Source organism: Phyllostomus hastatus, unplaced genomic scaffold (genome assembly GCF_019186645.2).
Source record: "Phyllostomus hastatus isolate PE091 unplaced genomic scaffold, TTU_PhHast_1.1 phas_contig_209, whole genome shotgun sequence".
NCBI classification, from domain to species: domain Eukaryota; kingdom Metazoa; phylum Chordata; class Mammalia; order Chiroptera; family Phyllostomidae; genus Phyllostomus; species Phyllostomus hastatus.
The window spans coordinates 15,487,603-15,503,917 of record NW_025333735.1 but is presented as its reverse complement, the minus strand read 5'-3'; the positions used below and the strand labels follow the sequence as shown (position 1 = coordinate 15,503,917).

Sequence of the window (16,315 nt, the reverse complement as noted above, 5' to 3'; positions counted from 1 at the left end):
GGCAAGAAAAAATATATACATCTTTTTCCTATTAAGATAGTTCTCTTAGGAAGTTTCCACATGGGAACTTAGTGTACCAGCTATAATGGTGTTCAAAAAGACATAATTTATTTTCTCAACATCTCTCTCTTTTCTTTTTCATTAATTAATTAACTAAAAAATAGTATGAATCCATTATGAGCCAGGCAATTTGTTAGACTCCAGCAATATAACATTGAACAAATGGACATAATTTCACCTAACGGATCATATATTCTTATTTCAAACAAACATGTTTAATCACACTAGAAGTGTAAAATTATAGGGAATTAAAGGGAACGATGGAGAAACCTAGAAGAGGTGGAAGGTGGGACATCAAAGATGGCTTCCTGGTAAAAGTAACATCTTGGCTGAGTCATGAAACCTAAAAAGGAGTAATCCAGGTGAAGAGAGACCCTGGGATAGGAGCATGTGGAGGAAGAGGAGGAAAAAGGCCCAAAGATAAGGAAGAACATGTCACTCAGGAGCTGAAAATGTTCACTATGCCTACCGTATAGGAGTGGAGTTGGAAGAATGTGATTGGAGATTATACCTGACATCACATAATAAAGCATTTTTTAAAATATTTTATTTATTTATTTTTAGAGAGGGAAGGGAGGGAGATAGAGAGAGAGAGAGAAACATCAATGTGTGGTTGCTGGGGGTTATGGCCTGCAACCCAGGAATGTACCCTGGCTGGGAATCGAACCTGGGACACTTTGGTTCCCAGCCCGCGCTCAATCCACTGAGCTACTCCAGCCAGGGCTCACATTTTGAGACCATTTTAATGGTATAAAACTAATCTTGAGAACAAGGAGGAGATTTGAAGAGCTCTAAACTTGCTCTGATATCAACAGATTCACATTTTAGAAAGATTTTACTCTCTTCTATTTTTCTTTCTTAACAGGTATACACATATTATGGAATGTATCAAGGTAGATTGAACTTTTTCAGGTGATTGTACCATGGAAAAGTCTGGAAAGTACTAAGTAAACTCTAGTGGACTATATATAAGTCATAAATAGGGTACTTGGCACCCAAAGTACTGATCTTGTAGACAAGGGGTGATATCACTGACATCCCTCACTTGTCTATAAGATCTATTGTTAAATGGAGCAAGGAAAGAACTCAGTCTATCTTGCCCTGATGAATTTTGTCTATGAGTTATAATGACAGAAATCAAACTCAACATAGCTTAGGTAGGAATGGAAGTTTATCATTTCACCTTTTGGAGAGACTGGAATGATGGGAAACAAATTTGATTTATCTTCCTGCTTGTTGACTTTATGTCTCAAGCACTGTCATCTACAAGGAAGGAGAGAACTGCTGGCTCTTCTGGTGTCTTAGATGGGATTCTCCAGAAGCAGACCGTGAAAGTGATTTAAGAAGTATTCTTGGGGATATCTAAAAAGGGAGTTGAGAACGGGGCCAGGAAAGGGAAGGAAGTTAAGCAAGGGTGTAAAGGTGTGAAATGAAGCAGAGCCTCACAGAGGGCAATGTTGGCTCGGTCACCAGGGGGACTCTGGAAATGGAGTAGATCTCCCCTCAGCATTGTTCTGATCACCAGGTACCTACTAGTCATTAGTTAAGTGTTACTTCCAGGGAAATGTAAATTTCCAGGCTTGTGTCCACACCTCTTTCAACAGTTTCTGTTTTTCTGTTTTAGTTTTTATATCTCAAACTCAAGTCTGATTGACAAGATTGGGGTCACACATCCACCCTTTTCTTTCCATCACTGTGGCAGGAGGTGGTGGTGAAACATGTTTGGCTTGGTTTAGGACATATGTCTGTTTGCATGCCAGAATGAGAGTATACATAAGTAGAAACAGAGGGAAGGGAATACTGGGCCAAGAAATCCCATGAATGTTTACTAAGCTTCCTACCTACAGTCTCCTTTGAGTCTCATATTTTATCCAAATGTAATATAGAAGTTACCTCACTGAGGCAAAAGGCCAGGAAAATTAATACAAAGCACTGTTGTGCCAGTCTGGGTTCTTGGTTGCAAAAATCTATAACTAGATCTGCTTAATTTAGGCCAAAAGACTTCATAGCTCACAGAAACATAAAGATCCCAGACAACTAGGATTAGGAGGAATTAAGAGAGACCATCAGGGCCAATGATGCCCTGACAAAAAAATGGTCTGGGAATCATAAAGAGGTGTTGTATCTTATAAAATATTTTTTCTGCATCTATTGATAAGATCACATGATTTTTGTCCTTTATTTTGTTAATGTGGTGTGTTACATTGATTAACTTGCGTATGTTAAACCATCTTTGTACTCTTGGAATTAACCCAACTTGATCATGATACATTATTTTTTAATGTGTTTTTTTATTTGTTTTTCTAGGACTTTTTAGAAGGATTTTTACCTCTGTATTTATCAGAAATATTGGTTTGTAGTTTTCCTTTTTGTGTTATCTTTACCGGGTATTGGTATCAGGGTTATCTCGGCTTTATAAAATGTGTTAGGAAGTATTGCCTCTTCTTCAATTTGGGGGGAAAAGTTTGAGGAGGAGAGTAAAATTGTCTGTTTTTGCAGATGATGATTCTTTTTATTTAAAATTATTTATTTATTTTTAGAGAGAGGAGAAGAGAGGAAAACAGAAGCATTGTTCAGTTGCCTCTTGCACACCCTCAACCAGGGACCTGGCCCATGACCCAGGCATGTTCTCTGACTGGCAATTGAACTGGAAACTTTTCAGTCTGCAGTATGATGCCCAATACATTGAGCCACACCAGTCATGGCAGATGACATGATTCTTTATATAGAAAAGTGAAGCCTCCATAAAAAAAACTACTAGAAACAATAAATACAGTAAAGTTGCAGGATACAAAATCCACTGTCTTTCTATATACTAACAATAAAATTTCAGAGAAAGAAATGAAAAAAAATTGTTTTGCAATTACAGCAAAAAACAATAAAATATTTAGGAATAAAGTTAAAGAATGTGAAGGAACTACATACTGAAAACTACAAAGCATATTAAAATAGATTGAAAAAGACACAATGAAATAGAAAGATATTCCATGTTTATGGACTGAAAGAACCAACATAGTTGAAATGTCTGTATTACCCAAGGCAATATACAGATTTAATGCAATCTCCATCAAAATCTCAATGACACTTTTAACGAAATAGAACAAAAAATTATCAGATTTGTATAAAACTACAAAAGACCCCAAATAACCAAAGCAATCCTGAGGACAAAGAATGAATTTGCAGGTATCATACTACCTGACTTCAAATTATATTACAGAGCAATGGTAATCAAATCAGCATGATATTGACAGAAAAACAGACACACAGACCACTGGAACAGAATTGAGAGCCCAGAAATAAAATCACATGCATATGGGCCAGTAATTTTTGACAAAAGAGCTAAAAACATACAATGGAAAAAAGAAATCCTCTCCAGTAAATGGTGCTGAAAAAAATCATAAAGCCACATGCAAAAGAATTAAACTAGAATACAGTTTCTCTTCAGGTACACAAATTAATTCAAAATGGATCAAAGATCTAAATATAAGATCTGAAACAATAAATTACCTAGAAGAAAACATAGGTACTAAACTTATGGACCTTGATCTTAGAGATGATTTTATGAATTTGACCACAAAGGCAAGGGAATAAAGGCAAAAATAAATAAATAGGGCGACATCAAACTAAAAATCTTCTGGAAAAAAGAAACAAAACACCTGCCATCAAAACAAAAAGGGAACCAGCCAGATGAAAGAAGATATTTCCAAGCAACAGTTGTGACAAGGGGTTACTATCCAAAAAGGTAAAGGAGTTATACTCAACACTGGACAAACAAACAGTCCCATTTAAAAATGGGCAAAAGACTTGAACAGATACTTCTCCCAAGAAGACATACAAATGGCTTACTAATATATGAAAAGATGCTCAACTTCGCTAGCTATTAGGGAAATGCAAATCAAAACTACAAAGATATACCACCTTATGCTGGTTAGAATGTTTATTATCAACATGAAGAGTTAATAACAAGTGTTGGAGAGGTTGTGGAGAAAAAAGAAGCCTCATTCACTGATGGTGAGAATGTCAACTGGTGCAGCCACTATGGAAAACAGTGTGACAGTTCTTAAAAAAATTAAGAATAGAGTTACCAACTGGGAGACTTCTGGCCAAGATGGAGGCATAGGTAGACACACTGTGCCTCCTCACACAACCAAAATAAGGACAACAACAATTTAGAAATAAAAAAACAACCACTACCAACAGAAAATTGAACTGTATGAAAGCCTGACAACCAAGGATTTAAAGTAGACATATTCATCCAGACCGGTAGGAGAGGTGGAATTAGGCAGCCGGGAAGAGAGGGGTCGCAGCAAAGTGGACCCTGGGTGCTGGAGGCAGCAGATTGTGGAGGGGTGTGGCACACTACGTGGCTGGCAGACCAGGCGGTCCCATATTCGTGTGCAGATAAACCAGGTGAAACTGGGGAGCGAGACAGACCAAGAAACCCAGGGTCCCAGCTCAGGGAAATAAAGCCTTGAAACACTGATTGAAAACACCTGTGGGGGTTGAAGTGCCGGAAGAGACTCCTACCCTCACAGGAGAGTTCATTGAAGAGACCCACAGGGTCCTAGAATATACACAAGCCCACCACCATGGGAATCAGCACCAGAAGGGCCCCGTTTGCTTGGGGGAAGCGGTGGAAGGGACTGAAATCCGGCAGAGCAAGCACTGTAATTCCCTCTCAGACCCCTCCCCCACAAATAGCATCATGACCCAGCAAAGTGGGTTGCCCCGCCCTGGTGAACACCTAAGGTTCTGTCTCTTACTACGTAACACGCGAGTCAAGACAAACAAAATGGCCCAAACAAAAGAACAGATCAAAGCTCCAGAAAAAATACAACTAAGTGATGAAGAGACAGCCAACCTATCAGATGCAGAGTTCAAAACACTGGTAAGCAGAATGTCCACAGAATTTGGTTGCAAATTAGATGAAAAAATGAAGGCTACGCTAAGTGAAATAAAGGAAAATGCATAAGGAACCAATAGTGATGGGAAAGAAACTGGGACCAGAAGGAAGAAAGAAACATCCTATCAGAAAAGAATGAAGAAACAAGAATTCAAAAAAAGGAGGAGAGGCTTAGGAACCTCCAGGACATCTTTAAACGTTTCAACATCTGAATTATAGGGATATCAGAAGGAGAAGAGGAAGAGCAACAAGTGGAAAACTTATTTGAACAAATAATAGAGGAGAACTTCCCCATTCTGGCAAAGGAAATAGACTTCCAGGAAGTCCAGGAAGCTCAGAGAGTCCTAAAGAAGTTGGACCCAAGGAGGAACACACCAAGGCACATCATAATTACATTAGCCAAGGTAAAAATTAAGGAGAGAATCCTAGAAGCAGCAAGAGAAAAAGGAGACAGTTACCTATGAAGGAGTTCCCATAAGACTGTTGGCTGATTTCTCAAAAGAGATCTTACAGACAAGAAGGGGCTGGAAAGAAGTATTCAAAGTCATGAAAGGCAAGGACCTACATTCAAGATGACTCTATCCAACAAAGCTATCATTTAGAATGGAAGGGCAGATAAAGTGCTTTCCAGATAAGGTCAAGTTAAAGGAGTTCATCATCACCAAGCCCTTATTTTATGAAATGTTAAAGGGACTTAACTAAGAAAAAGAAGACAAAAATCATGTACAGTAAAATGATAGCAAACTCACAATTATTAACAACCACACCTAAAACAAAAACAAAAAGAAATTAAGCAAACAACTAGAACAGGAACAGAACCACAGAAATGGATATCACATGAAGGGTTAGCAACAGGGCAATAGGAGGAGGAGAGAGGGAAAAGGTACAGAGAATAAGTAGCATAGATGGTAGTTAGAGAACAGATGGGGGGGTAAGAATAGTATGGGAAATGTAGAAGCTAAAGAACTTATAAGCATGACACATGGACATGAAGTAAAGGGGGGGATGTGTGTGGGAGGGGATGCAGGGTGAAGTGGAGTGAAGGGGGGGAAAATGGGACAACTGTAGCAACATAATCAATTATATATATATATATTTAAGATTTTATTTATTTATTTTTAGAGAGGGAAAGGAGAGAGAGAGACATCAATGTGCAGTTTGCTGGGGGCCATGGCCTGCAACCTAGGCATGTGCCCTGACTGGGAATCTAACCTGAGATGCCTGGTTCACAGCCCGAGCTCAATCCACTGAGCTATGCCAGCCAGGGCTAAAATATATTTTTTTAAAAAAGAATAGAGTTACCATATGACTCAGCAATCTGTCTTCTGGGTATTTAACCTAAAAATTAGCAAACATTTATTTGCAAAGATGTATATACCCCTATGTTTATTGGAACATTATTCATGGTGGCCAAGACAAGGAAACAATCACAGGGTCCTTTGATAATTGGATAAAAAAGTGTGGCATATCTGTGCAATGGAATACTACTCAGTCATCAGAAAATGTAAAATACTGGCATTTGTGAAAACATGGGTGGACCTAGAGAATATCATGCTAAGCGAAATAAGTGAGTCAGAAAAAGCTAAGAACCATATGTTCTCACTCATATGTGGGATATAAAACTGTAATTCATAGACACAGACAACAGTATGGTAGTTGCTAGAGGAAAGGGGGTGGAAGGTGGTAAAGGGGGCCAAATATATGGTGATGGTAGATGATTTGACTTTGTATATAGGCATAAAATGCAATACATAGTTCATGTATCATAGAAATGTACACTTGAAACCTATGTAATCTTAACCCATGTCACCTCAATGAAGTTAATTTTAAAAAAAGAATGGTCTGAGAAGTGCAGTCACCATGACATACCTCCATGGCAGACACCTGAACACTTGTTTTCATGCCACTGTGTAGCTCTCCTCTTCTGCAGCCCTAACTGACCCTGTATCACAAGAAATGTATCAGTATATGTATTATTTAAGTATCTCTATGAGAGGTGTGGATAGAGCAGCATGTAACCTGGAAGATAACAGCAAATGCATATACCAGCTCACACTCTAGAGTTCTCAACTTGAGAAAGATGTTTGAGAACTTTTGACAAATGCATTTTATTTTCACTAGCTATAATTTTTCCTGGTGAAATTGTGATTGTATGGTATGTGCAGTTTATGGAGATGCATTATATTGTATTTGGTATGTCTTAACATACCCAAATGTCATGAAACATCCAAGGAGTCACTGAGAGAGCAATGAATTATGTATTTTCTTGCCTAGAAATCTGTTTTATTGACCAATGGACATTTCTGGAGTTCTAAGCCCCATCCTCCCATCCCATGATAAGAATACTTTGCCTACCTATAGCATACATTGCAGGACTTGAAAAACAAAATCATACTGTGTCTCGCTGCAGAGAATGAGAAAAACACAGGTGCTCAACAGGTCCAGGCTGTCAGCACAATTGTGGTGGCAATAAAATTGGAATCAGGAGCCACAGTTGGCCCTCTTGTCTATTTATTTTCTCCTTCAGAGACACAGGTCTGGTTTACTTTGTTCAGTATCTTACATTGACTTTCTTCCTTTGACTGTTCTTGGCTCCCCTCCTTTCCACTCCCCCTGATCATCACCTCTTTCAACAATGCTTCAGCCAACATTTTTGGGCAGTGGGCTCTCAGACCTCTATGCTCATATCTGGGATGCTGTATTCCCATAACAGGTAACAGCACTGCTTACTCTTTCCTGCCAGAAACCTGAATGTCATCTTTGACAGCATCAGCCTCTCACCAGATTCTTGAACAGTCCAAACTTGAAGGTATATAAACCTAAAATGGTTTTAGGTTTTTTTCAGAATCTCTGTCTTCAATGGTACTAAATTAAATCTTCCTCTTCCACCTCTTAAGACCATCTTAGGAAGATTCTATACCTTTTGGGTTTTTGTTTTTATTTTTTCAAAACATGGTGTCATTCAATTTAAAACTCCAATCTGAACCCTGGCTGGTGTAGCTCAGTGGATTGAGTGCTGGCCTGCATGTGAACCAAAGGGTCGCTGGTTCAATTCCCAGTTAGGGCACGTGTCTGGGTTGCAGGCCGGGTCCCCAGTAAGGGAAGCAAGAGAGACAAACACACATTGATGTTTCCCTCTCTTTCTCCCTGCCTTCTCCTCTGTCTAAAAATAAATAAATGAAATCTTAAAAAAACAAAACAAAACAATAAAACCTCCAATCTGAGACCTAGCCTTGCTCTTGATAACCTGGCCCCTGTCTACTTCCCAATTCCAGTGGAATGATCCAGAATGCCAGTCCTCTGACTGTTTCCTGGAAATGCTCTGCGTTCAGTGTCTCCAACCTTTGCTGATGTTCTTCTCTCTTTGGTGAATTGTCTCTCTTGCAGTCTGCCTTTGTAGTTCCTGCTCCACCATAGCAGTCTCCATGAAGCCTTCTTGCCAATGCCGTAATCCTTCTCTTACTATTCTGGCAAAGTTGCTCACTGCTGCTTGTTTTCTTCCCATTTAGTGAGTGAACCCACTTCAAATATAATACTTGCACAGTGTATTGCAATGCATTCATTTAAATATATGTTTTTCTCAGTGGGTTGTGAGTTGTGTGTATTGAGAATCTTGGACTCTGAGAAGCCTACTATAATAAATACAGTTTTTAAAAATTGTGTCAGGCTTTGGCCATAGCTACTACTGTTGGCAAGGTTAGTCTGCTGCTGTCACTTTTTTATTTTTCTTTGCTTCTGCATTTGTATGTATATTGCTCCTCAATATCTGCAGGGGACAAGTTCCAGGACCCCCTGCAGATACCGAAGTCTGCAGATGCTCAAGTTGCTTATATAAAATAGCATGTAACCCATACATATCCTCATGTATACTTTAGATCATCTCTAAATTACTTCTAATACCAAATACACTGTAAATCCTATGTAAATAGTTGTTAGACTGAATTATTTACAACAATGACAAGACAAAGAAATCTGTACATGTCCAGTCTAGGTGCAATTATGGTAGGCCTACTACATATATACAGTACATGTCAGCAACAACATAACATTTAAAATATATATATATGTTTTGATCCACCCTTGGTTCAATACATGGATGCTGAACCAATGGATTTGGAGGGCTGACTGTGTAACTTACCATATTACTTCCAAGCATGTAGACAGAAGAATTATGACCTTGAACAAAAAGAGATAAAGATGATAAGGATGTCAATAGATTTTTAGGAAAAAAATACCTTTTGTTTTTTATGAATGATGGTTTCAATTTTCTACATGAAGTCAGTGAGTTTAGCTGCTCAGATAGAACAGATGGAGATTAGGAGAAGAAATTAAAAGTGTAGTAAAGAACAGAAATAGAGTCTTAAAAAATTAGACAAAGAAAGTTGTTCTAAAATACGTTGCAGAACATACATTCTCAGTGATAAAATTTTCTGATATTATAATTTTTTTCCTTAGAATTTCTTGGCATTCCAGGTATAAGGATGGAGAAAGTAGGTAAAGGGACTGACCCAGAGCTGGTGTTTTGCCAAGTGGGTGTGCTGCGAGAAAAGTGGTGCTTGGAAAATGCAGATGCTGATGGAAAAAGTGTTCATGTAATCGTGCGAATGGGAGGGAGGGCGAAGGACAAAAAGACACTGCTGCAGGAAAACAAGGAAATCAAGAAACCACTTGGAGAAGTTAAAAGTATGGCAACTTGAAATGAGAGAATGTTTGCATTGGGTTCCTATTGTTGCTTTAAGAGACTGCCACAAACTTAGTGGGTTAAAACAATAGAAATGTATTCTCTTATAGCTGTGAAGGCCAGAGGTATGAAATGAGTTATATGTGGCTATAGTCAGGACTGGCTCTTTGTGGAGGATCCAGGGAAAAATCTATTTCTTGCCCTATCCAGCTTCTGGTGGCTGCTGGCTCCATCATTCCGATCGCTGCATCCATCATCATATACCTGTCTCTGCTGTTGTAGAAGCATCTCCCTCTCCCTCCATCTTAGAGGGACACTGTAATTATATCATCAGTTTTCAGAAGTCCCTTAGGTCTCCCTTCTTTTCATTATATGGTAAAATGAAATAAAATAAACCATAATTTGTGTACCCATTCTTGGTGATGTTTTCTCTTACATGCATCATTTAGGCTTATTTCAGCTATGAGTGACAAAAATCTTTGCTAACAGTAGGTAAACAAATTGGGCTTTGTTTATACCACAGAACAAGAAAAATGGATATAGTCCAATGCTGACATTGGTTCAGTGCCTCAATATTGTAAAAGTTTCAGCTGTCTCCTCTATGGTTCTTTGGCTTTTCCCTTAGGGGTATGAAATGGCTTCTAGAGCTCCAGGCATAATACTTGAATTCCAAACAGTAACCAGAGGGAAAGTTGGCCACAAGCCACAGTTATCCCATTATGTTTTTAGAAAAATAATTGCTTCCCCAGAAGCCTTTTCTCTCCAGAAGATACTGCTTATGCCTCATTTATCAGAATTGGTGTGCAGAGCCACCACCAGATGCAAAGTAGATAGGAGAAGCAATGAAAGTCAAACTGTCCTACAAAGGAGGGGGCAAGGAAAAAGAAATGCTAATTAAGCAAGGCTGTCTTTCAAACCCACTTTTCATATAATCTTAGCAAAGCATTTAAAAGCATGAATTCTGAAGTCAGAGGACTGAGTTTTAATACCAGGTCCACCACATCCTATCTGTGTGAATACAGGAAATTATTAAATTAATCCCTTAATGCTTCAGTTTCCTCACCTCCAAACAAATAATAAAAGTCTCTCATAGGGTTATGTGATGACTGAAGAAGTTAGTTTGTATTTAGAACAGTACCTGACATATGACAAGCACTATATAAGTTTATATCTGGTTTTATTGTTGTTCCTACCAAAACCCTCATAGATAAGGCTGCAGAAAGTAGGAAAAGTAGGGGCCAATAAGAAGCAGCAAGGTTGAAGGTTGGCCAATAGGAAGTAGCAAAACTGAGAAAATGAAGAGATTATCTTCTCCCTTCATCTTCTCTTTCATTACTGTCCCTAACTTTCTCAGGCTTCCACTGCCACTTAGATACCCAACACCCTCACATTGCACCAGTCAATCAGTCTACAAATAATTTTTAAATCCTCACCCAAGGATATGGTTATTGATTTGAGAGAGAGAGGGAGAGACAGAGATATAGAGATAGAAATGAGAGAGAAAGAGAGAGATTGATTGTCTCCTATATGAGTCCCAAACAGGGAGGGACTTGCAATCTGAGCATGTGCCTTGATCAGAAATCAAACCCACAACTTTTGGTGTGTGGCATGATGCCCCAACCAACTGAACTACTCGGCCAGGGCCACAGATTTTTGAAAGTGTATCTAATATGTTAGTGTTACAGAACACAGAGAGAGATCCAAAGGGGGGCCTGGAACGATATACTATTACCGAAAGGAACTCCCCTAGGTTTGTTATGTCCGCCACCAGAGGAAAGATGTCTCTTAATGCCAGAGATTCGTGAAAAGGAAAGGAAATGTTTATTTAATGCTATACAGACTTAAAGTAGTGACCTAATGTCTTCATCAAAATCCCAAATTCCTTATAACTCCCACAGAAATGCATAGTCCTTCCTTCCCCCTTTGCCCAGTCTGGGGTATTGTATCTCAGGAAAAGAAATAGAAGTCCATGGCTCAGGCAGCACCCAGTTCTTCCCAGTAATCCATCTTGGCTGGTAGGCCTCCCTCTGTTCCCAGCACCATCAGCTGTGTCACCAGGATCTCTGCTAAAACCGGGTGGTGGTTTCCCCTTCTAAAACTGCGGGGGTCCCCACTCCGGCAAAACTGTGTGGTTCTCCCCTGCACTGACTGCTGTGTCTTGGTTTAAATCCCCGTGCCAATCTTCCTCTGCAGCCCTATTTCCAACTCTTCCTACAATTGGCTACACTTGGCCAGCACTCTTGTATCCTTCCAGCTTTACTGGGCTACCATTATGAGTCTAGGCAGGCGTGGCCCCATGTCATGGAGCCAATTTTCTCCAAGCTCCCACGCAGGCACTGTAACTCAGTGGACCTGCCTCCCAGTTACATCTTGGGGGGGAGTTGCTTCCATCCCTCTGGCTCAGAGCTTGGCCACAGCTATTTAACATATCTATGTAACCAGTTAAAGGCTATAGATATGTTAAATGACCACACCAGAGGTTAGCTGCAAGGCTGTTGCTATGCAAAACAGCCCTGTATGTTCCTGCTCCATTTGTCCCTTTCCCCAACCCACACCTGAAGGGGAAGGGGTGAGGACATCTTAATATTTCCTAAACACCTTGAGTTCTGGACCCCATTCCAAATCCCTATTTGGGCCCCCCCTCTTGGCTGCACCCTGTTACATTAGGGTCTGGGAAAGAATGGTAAATAAGCCCTGCTGTGATGATGTTTATCATTCAGTTGGAAAAATATTAAAAATATAATTAGAGAATTAATTATAGTTCCTATGTGCAAAAATTTAAAAAAAAATCAGTGTTCCATGAGTATATCCTCATCTCTTAGGGGCCAGAGAAGACTTGCGTGAGGAAGTGACATTTATGCTAAGACCAAATTTGCAGTGGATTTAGTCAGGTAGAGAACCAGGGTTGGGGCTGTACAGAGGAGTGGAGAGTTTCAAGGGAATAGCAAGTGCAAAGACCCAGAGGGAAGACAAGGGTCATTGTGTTTGAGAAGCTACGGGCCTCTGTCTTTCTTTTTTATCCCATCAAAATGTCTCTGTTAGGTGGTTTCCACTTCCTTTGCACTGTTTCCATTATTATAAGTTAACAGGTAGTTAAACCCTAACTGCCCAGGCCACCCACAACCTCACAATTATCCTTTCCAGTTTCCCCAAAGCAAAAAGACACCAATAAACTAATCTACACTGAAGTGTTAGCTAGATATACCAAGGCTTACTTCATAAAGAGTGACTTCTCAGTAAGTCGGGATTTAGGTTCTCCGAATGGGAATTTCTTTTGCTGTAGGGAATTGGAGAGGTTATTTATGCCCAATAAAAATCACATCACCTGAAGGTAAAGTTGTGATTATATCATGTGTTTTAGCACCAATAATGACATGTTGAACTTTATAATTTACTATTGCTGGAGCATAATCATTCTTTATTCATGAACAGAATGAAGCATTTATAATATTTCCTTTCCTGGAAATCAAAATTGAAATCCTTTGAAATCCTGCTTGGAAATATGGATTTTAATCCTTAGGACTTGACTACATTAAATATAAAAGCACAATTTTTTTTCTTTTCTTTATCAGTGCGCTTTAACTTACAATCAGATCCTCCTGCTGAACCACTTGTTTGCTTAGCTGCAATGTCCTTTTCTCTTTGGTCCAGAGCTCCTGTGTAGCTGGCGAGTGCCGGGAGCTGATGCCTGCTGTCACTTTCATTTGTTCCTGTTAGAGAAAGACAAGTTTTAAATCTTGTAATGTCATGTCTGACCATAAATAGATGAAGCAAAAGCCACATTTCTGAGCATCAAAAGGTTACAGAGAGCCTCGAGGACTCTAAGTAGTCAATGTGGATTCTTCAAGATGAGCTCATTAAATTAACGTGGAATGCAGAAACATTTGTCAATATTATGCATGTTGTCTTAGACTGGATTAATAAAAAATTCATAAGTGTTGCACTTCAATTGTCTTTGCAAATTTAAGTTTCCTTTAAATGATTGTCTTTTTAGTTTGTGTGGTTTATAGCTCAGCTGTCATAATTATTTTAGCTCCACTCCAGGCTATCAGCTTGCACTTCCTATTCATGACAGTTTATCCAATTGTTTCTGCTTTACTACAATTATCTGTCTTTCTTATAATGTATGTATTTGTGTGTTTATTTATATCTTGGCTTATTTCAAAATGATTTTGACACAGTTTAATGGATTGAGTAGATTAACTGCTAGACTTTGTGATTATTTTGGTTGCTAAAAGGCTATTTAAAAACCTTCAATATTTTTGCTTGAAAATGTAAATATTCCCTTCTGATTTTTAAAAAATGTTCAATTCTTGCGAAAAATATGGCTTATTCAATAAGTTGGTTACATGTGATGCAAAGATGCAAGTCTGATTTAAGATGCAAAAGTCTATAGTTGTTATCAAGGAAACTGTCTCTTTTGTCGACTAGCTACTGGGGTACAAATTAGCTTCTTGAGAAATCTCTAACTGGAAACTTATAGTCATATGGTCTGTCAGGGATGTGAATGTTTATCCAATAGCCATAACTTCTTTTGTGGCAGCTAAGGCCAGATGCGTGCAACAGAAAGTCATTTCTCCAAGTGCGTATAATGAGTGTTGAGACATTTCAAGTCCTGCTGGGATTAGCAGATATTCTAGAGACACTTGATTTAAATTGGTTTCATTTAAAAAGTAAACAGAATTGGCAATAGAGGTAATCTGCAAGGAGCGTTTTAACAGCAAATGACTGGGGACTGCATTTAAACAACAGCTTTTAAATATCCGATGATGATAGTCAAACTTCTTATTAAAGCAGAATAAGAAAATTCAAAATCAACACATTACAGAATCGTACCTAGATGTTTGTATTCATAAGTCCTAGATTAATGACAACAATGCCCAAATTGTAAACTACATGTTCTTTTCCCCATTATCCACTCAGAGGAAAGTTCAACTGATACCATTTTTTCATTTGTTCAAGGAAATTTTATTGAGCCACTAATACAGTCAGAAATCACTTGAAGCATCATGGATATAGAACATGGTCTCTGCCCTGAAAGAGTTTACCACAGTCCAGTGGTATAAATAGTCAAAATCTCAACCCTCCAAATGCAATGAGGTATATGCTATAACAAAAATATGAATAAGACATTATGAAGGTATAAAGAAGCAGCAAGCTCTGAATGGTGTGGCTCAGTTTGTTGGGCATCGTACCACAAAGTGACAGGTCTCTGGTTCAATTCCTGGTCAGGGCACATGCCGGGGTTGCAGGTTTGGTACCCAGTCAGGGGGCGCATATGAAAAGCAATAGATTTATGTTTCTCTCTCTCATTGATGTTCTCCCTCTCTTTCTTCCTCCCCTTCTCTCTCTCTAGAAAGAAATAAACAAAATCTTAGTAAAAGAAGTAACAAAAAAGAAAGGTACCTAACTGAACCCAGGAGGAGGAAAAGAAGGACTCACAAAAATCTCCTTAGAGGAGGTAACACTTCTGTTGAAATTAAAATAAGAATTTGAGAACTAGAGGAGCAAAGACAGAAAGAACATACTCCAAAACTACTTTTCATCTAGTATCTGTTCTTAACATCACATATTAATTGAGTTAATAGCCACATATTAAAATAGATTATAAAGCAGCAATATATCAACATAATGTAGTACTTGATCAAGAGTAAGAATTTGATCAAAATTCAAATGAGATAGCCAAGAAACTTTCTTATTGTATATAATTATATTTCTAAATTTAACATATGCTAAATGAAGTATTATAAACCAATGGGAGATGAGACACATTATTAGATAAACTCTGTTAGAGAAATTGATATTTGGGGATAAAAAAATGATGATTTTTCCTATTATAACATATGCCAGAATTCTAGATTAATGGAAACATTTGATATATAAGTGAAATCATTAAAAAAAACCTAGGAAATATGAATGATTTTTAACTCTTCCTAATATGATAAAATATGATGGTAGATATTAGTATATTGGACTTGATAAAAATCTATATGTACAAAATTATAATATTTAAAAGCAAATAATAAATTGGGAAATTTTCAGCAAAAATATTGCACAGTTTCATATACTTAGTATAAAAACAAATTCCAAACCAATAAGAAAATCTAATACTCTAATAAGATGGGCAAAAAGAATGAGAAGAAATTTTTCTAAAATGAAGTATTTATAACTATTAAATACATGAAAAATAAAGAACTTCCAGAAAGGCAGTGTTTTATAAGCTTGGGCTACAATAACAAAATACCATAGACTGTGTGGCTTAAACAACAAACACATGTTTATTACACTTTGAGGCTGAAAAGTTCAAGATCACGATACAGCATGGTCAGATTCTGGTAAGAATCCTCTTCCTTGCTGATAAATGGCCAGCTTCTCACTGTGTCTTCATATGGTAAAAAGAGGAAGAGGAAGCAACTATTTGATGTCAATTCTTATAAGGGTATTAATCCCAAAATGGGGACTGTACCCTCATAAACTCATCTAAACTTAATTGTCTCCCAAAGGCTAGATCTTAAAATACCATCACAGTAGGGGCTAGGGCTTCAACATATAAATCTGGGAACCACACAAACATTTACATAAAGACCACTGAAATTTATTCTTTCAGAAAATTAATAAGAACAGTGGTAAAAAATATTAAAATCAACTTTTAAAAAACTGTAAATTAACCA

At 38.1% G+C, this 16,315-nt stretch overlaps 1 pseudogene; it reads right to left on the bottom strand.

Annotated features, from left to right (window-relative positions):
* The window catches only part of LOC123816414, a 162,876-nt pseudogene that overhangs the window by 74,403 nt on the left and 72,158 nt on the right, over nucleotides 1-16,315 (bottom strand).